General features: G+C 47.1%; 1 non-coding gene across 1 annotated transcript; it reads left to right on the top strand.

Annotated features, from left to right (window-relative positions):
* Positions 1-227: 227 nt before the first annotated feature.
* Positions 228-330, top strand: LOC130017449 (U6 spliceosomal RNA). Its single transcript, XR_008791408.1, has one exon. It is a non-coding gene; the product is annotated as a U6 spliceosomal RNA (small nuclear RNA).
* Positions 331-5,483: the final 5,153 nt, after the last annotated feature.

Genomic DNA, 5,483 nt, shown 5'->3' with positions numbered 1-5,483 from the left:
AAGCAGAGCACAAAGAAAGAGGTTACAAATAAACGCAGGGGAATGGGAGCACTGTGATGGGAGTAACCCAATAAACCTAAGCTCCCTGTGGCAAGGCAGAAAGGACAAACCAGGGTTATCCTACAAAGGTGGGTTAATATGCCCCAACCATTGCTAAGGCAATTAACTCAAACAAAAACAAAATCAAAACTCCGCGTTCTCCTTTATTTTTCAAATTTAATAGCCAACTGCTTGCTTCTTCAGCAGATACAATAAAATTGGACCGATGCAGAGCTTAGCCTGGGCCCCACGCAAGGATGACACACAAAGTCATGAGCATTCCATATTTAAAAAAAAAGAGAGAGAGAGAAGAAGCACTGTAGTACTGTAGCACTGTCCTCCCATTGTTCATCAATTTGCTCGAGCGGGCACCAGTAATGTCTCCATTGTGAGACTTGTTACTGTTTTTGGCACATCGGATATGTCATGCGGAACTTGCCAGGCTTTGCCATGCAGGCTGAATACTCTCAGTAGCTTGCCTTGCTCTCCGAGAGGGATGGAGGAATCGAACCCAGGTCAGCTTCATGCAAGGCAAACGCCCTTCCCGCTATGCTATTGCTCTGGCCTTCTCCATATAATATATTTTTCTCCCTTTTTGTTTTGGGGCCACACCGACCTGTGCTCAGGGCTGACTCCTGGCTCTGTGCTCAGGGATCACTCCCGGGGAGCTCAGGGAACCATATGGAATGCCGGGGATCGAACGTGGGTTGGTTACATGCAAGGCAAGTGTGTTACATGCTGTGCTATGGCTCCAGCCCCTACAATTTCCTTATTTCATAAAGCAATTTGACACCTAGTCCTGAGTGTTGAAGTGAGACTCTTCCTTTTTCAAATAAAAAAAAGAAAAAGAAAAAGAAAAGTCATTAGTGTAGCAAAGTCTTCCTCCTTTTGGGGCTGGATAGCACAGAGGGTAGCGCATTTGCCTTGCACGTGGCTGACCTGGGTTCAATCCCTGGCATCCCACACGGTCCCCTGAGCACCTCCAGGAGTGATTCCTGAGCTCAGAGCCAGGAGTCAGCCCTGTGCATCGCCGGGTATGACTCAAAAAGCAAAACACACACACACACACACACACACACACACACACACAATTCTTCCTCCTTTCCCCAAAACTGTTGTTTGCCTCACTGAGACAAGATCTCACAGGTGGCCTGAGGCACCATTGTCATCTCTGCAGAGAACGCTGAGAATGAGCACAGAGGGTGAGGAAGGTTGAAATGAGGAAAATTTACATTCCTGACATCATTTGCCGGGTCGTCTTAACGTCTCATAAAAAACCATCTATGTTCATAATTATTAAGGTGACGGTGTTTGTTCTAGATAGTCCTGTTTGATACCTGTGTCCCCCAGAATAAGAAGAGCATCCACTTTCTCTTTGGGGAGGCGGCATTCTCACATGCAAAACTATGCTGTAATCCTTTGAGCCATCTCCCAAACGCTGATATTTATTTATTGATTTATTTGCTTTTGGGGTCATTTATTTCTTTATTTCTTTATTTGTTTGTTTTTTGGGTCACACCCGGTGATGCACAGGGGTTCCTCCTGGCTCTGCACTCAGGAATCACTCCTGGCGGTGCTCAGGGAACCCTGTGGGATGCTGGGAATTGAACCCGGGTTGGCCACCTGTAAGGCAAATGCCCTACCCACTGTGTTATCGCTCCTGTCCTAAACCCTGATATTCACTTGTTTATTTTAAATTTTATTAGTGAAACACCATGAGGTACAGTTGTAGACTTACAAATTTTTGTGCTTGGGTTTCAGTTATACAATGATCCAGTACCCATCCCTCCACCACCACGGATCCCAGTATCCCTCCCACCCCCCATCCCCCCATCCCACCCTATCTCTGTGGCAGGGAATTCCCTTTTGTTCTCTCTCTCCTTTTGGGTAAACGCTGATATTTATTTTTTTAAATTCGAAAAAGTGTGTGTGTATGGAAAAAAATATATGCATATATATACACATATATGCATCTATGTATACGAATATACATATATATCTGTATATAGATATACCTATATACATATAGTGCATATATATTTATATAGATGTACATATATGTGTATGTGTATACATCTATGTGCATATATACACATACTATAGCACTGTCCTCCCATTGTTCATCGATTTGCTCGAGCGGGCACAGTAACGTCTTCATAGCGAGACTTGTTACGGTTTTTGGCATCTCAAATACACCATGGGGAGCTTGCCAGGCTCTGCCGTGCGGGCGGAATACTCTCAGTAGCTTGCCGGGCTCTCTGAGAGAGACGGAGGAATCGAACATGGGTCGGCCACGTACAGGGCAAACGCCCTACCCGCTGTGCTATCACTCCAGCCCATATACACATATACACATATACATATACACACATGTGTATCTATGTATGTACATAGATACTATATACTATGTATGTATCTGTATATATATGCATATATATGGCCGTGAATGCTGTGGATTCTTCCAGAATCTCCTCCAGAGCCCGCCCCACAGACCAAGCCAAATCTCCCTGCACCAAGAGTCTAGCTGCTCGCGACGCAGAGGCAGTTCCTCTGTTCGCCTTCCGGTCTCACCAGTTGGTTCCTCCTGAGCCCGTCCAGGATGAAAACTCTGGGGAAGCCACAGGACACACTCGACAAAGCTCGTGACGGATTAGCTCCAAGTACGGACTGGCGTAAAACTTGTTTTGAGACATAGGGCAGCAGTTAGGTACATGCTGCGGGTACATCCGACCCAGGTTCAACCCAGAACCACAGGCTCACCCCAGGCATATGGGGTACAGCCTTGGGAGTCCAGGACTAAAGCAGCACTGCATCTTGGGACCCAGTTGGTAGAGAACCAAACAGGGAAACCTCCTCAACACGTAGGAGACACCCCCTACTCCCAGTCCAGTTGATTTGAAAGGGTTCATTTGTTTAGAAAACTCATATTTGGGCTGGAGCGACAGCACAACAGAAAGGGCATTTGCCTTGCACGCGGCCGACCCGGGTTCGATCCCCAGCATCCCATAGGGTCCCCTGAGCACTGCCAGGAGTAATTCCTGAGTGCAAAGCCAGGAGTAACCCCTGAGCATCGCCAGGTTATGCAAAGAAAAAAATAATAATAAGAGAACGGATTTTCACTCTTTTCTTTCTTTTTTCCTTTTTTTTCCTTCATTTTTTCCTTTTTCCCTATGTCTCTGATCAACCTTCCAGGACAAATGAGAACCAAAGAGTCCAGGGGTGAATGAAGAGCTTAAAAGTGTGGAAAGAACCAATCAGAATGCTTCCAGAATGTCCCAGAATGTGTCCAACTGGCTTGAGACTTAAGAGTCAAACAAGAGGAAAATAAGATGATAGAAAAATCTCGGGTTGGGGCTGTCAGTCTTAGAGAAACAGGTGTTGGTCCTGCTGCTCTGCGCTCCTCACTGGGATTTCCCAGCCATCTGGTAAACCAGAACCTCGTTCCAGAGACTTCTAAGCCTCCCCAGCCCGTTAGCCTCCAGCCTGCAGACTCATTCCTTCCTGGAAGGAAAATCTAAACATGCCCTGAGGTCTCTTCTCCTGGACACATTCCAGGGACTCACCAATAAAATGTTTGTTTCATCATGTAGGTGAGCCCTGAGCACCACTCCAACCTGATTGTAGCGTCCAAGACTGAATCAAAAGGGGCCAGAGCGGTAGCACAGCGGGGAGGGCATTTGCCTTGCATGCAGCCGACCCAGGTTCGATCTCCAGCATCCCATGGGGTCCCCCGAGCACTGCCAGGAGTAATTCTTGAGTGCAGAGCCAGGAATAACCCCTGAGTATCTCTGGATGTAACCCAAAAAAGACCCAAAATAATAATAATAAAAATTAAAAATTAATTAAAAGAAAAAAGACTGAATCATAGTCATCATTAAGACTTGGGCCATTCATGGGATGGGGGTGGAGCCGGGCCTGTCCTCCCCACCCCAACAAGACCCCAAGTCATCGCCCACGAATGGCCTCTCTGGCTTCTGATCAAGCTGCTTAACGGCCATGATCCCAGAGACTCAGAAACAAATCTCGAAACCCAGCGGCTTTTGGCAGAAATGCGCCCAGACCCTGCAGTAGGTTACTGTCACCGGACCACCCCAGGGAGGAAAGGGTGTTGTCCCTCCGCCTGCTCCCCCTTGGCAGCTCAGTGGCCATCATCCTCCAGAGGCCACTGAACAGTCAGGCCTGGGCCCGCAGTGACGAAACTTGTTGGGCCTCACAGGATGGGGGTGGAACCAGTCCTGGACTCCCCGTCCCAACGAGACCCCAAGTCATAGCCCACGAAAGGCCTCTCTGGCCCCTGATCAAGCTACTTAACGGCCATGATCCCAGAGACTCAGGAGCAAATCTCGAAACCCAGTGGCTTTTGGCAGAAATCCCTCCAGATTTAAGTGTGAAAATTTCGGAATTTCAAAACCACATGGCCCTACTGCAGCCACGCGACATCATATGTTATTCATAACCAGCAATAGAACACAAATTGTCTACTGTTGCCTTTTCAGCAGATCTGAGTGTTGGGGTAAAATCTCAAATAATGGTGGGTCTGGTGTCGAAATAGTGAATGTGATCAAAGTAGAGAGAGAGAGAGTAATGTGGAAATCATCTGCCCCACAGGCAGGGGGAGGGTGTGGGATGGGGGTATACTGGGGTTTTTGGTGGTAGAGAATGGCCACTGGTGAAGGGACGGGTGTTTCATTGTATGACCGAGACTTAGACCTGAAAGCTTTGTAACTGCTCTCATGGTGATTCAATAAATAAAAATATAAAAAATGAAGAAAGAAAAAAGACTTGGGCCATCCAGGAGGATTCCTGGCTTGGAAGCTGGCCTCATATGCTGGAGGAAAAGGCAGCTGAGATAGAGAAGGGACCACCAAGCAAAGGATGCTTGGAGGCCTGGCCCGGGATGAGGGATGCATGCTGAAAGTAGACTATGGACCGAACATGATGGCCACTTACTACCTGCATTGCAAACCATTACACCCAAAGGGAGAGATAGAGTAAGAGGGAATGTGTCTGCCACAGAGGCAGGGGGTAGGAAGGGGTGGGGGTGGCTGGAGGGGTACTGGGATATTGGTGACGGAGAATGGGCACTGGTGGGGGGAGGGGTGCTCGATCATTGTATGACTGAAATGTCATCACAAAAGTGTGTAAGTCTGTAATTCTATCTCATGGTGTTTCATTACAAAATTTAAAAATAAAGTTAATTAATTAGGGCTAGAGCAATAGCATAGTGGGTAGGGCGCTTGCCTTGCACATGGCTGACCCGGGTTCAATTCCCAACATCCCATATGGTCCCCTGAGCACTGCCAGAAGTAATTCCCGAGTGCAAAGCCAGGAGTAACCCCTGAGCATTGCCAGGTGTGACCCAAAAAGCAAAATAAATAAGTAAAATAAAATTTTAAAAATTTTAAAAATAAATTAATTAAAAAAAGAAAGACTTGGGCCATCAT

The sequence above is a fragment of the Sorex fumeus genome, unplaced genomic scaffold, assembly GCF_029834395.1.
Source record: "Sorex fumeus unplaced genomic scaffold, SorFum_2.1 ptg000195l, whole genome shotgun sequence".
Taxonomy (NCBI): domain Eukaryota; kingdom Metazoa; phylum Chordata; class Mammalia; order Eulipotyphla; family Soricidae; genus Sorex; species Sorex fumeus.
The sequence above is the reverse complement of the archived record's forward strand: the minus strand, read 5'-3'. Positions and strand labels throughout refer to the sequence as shown.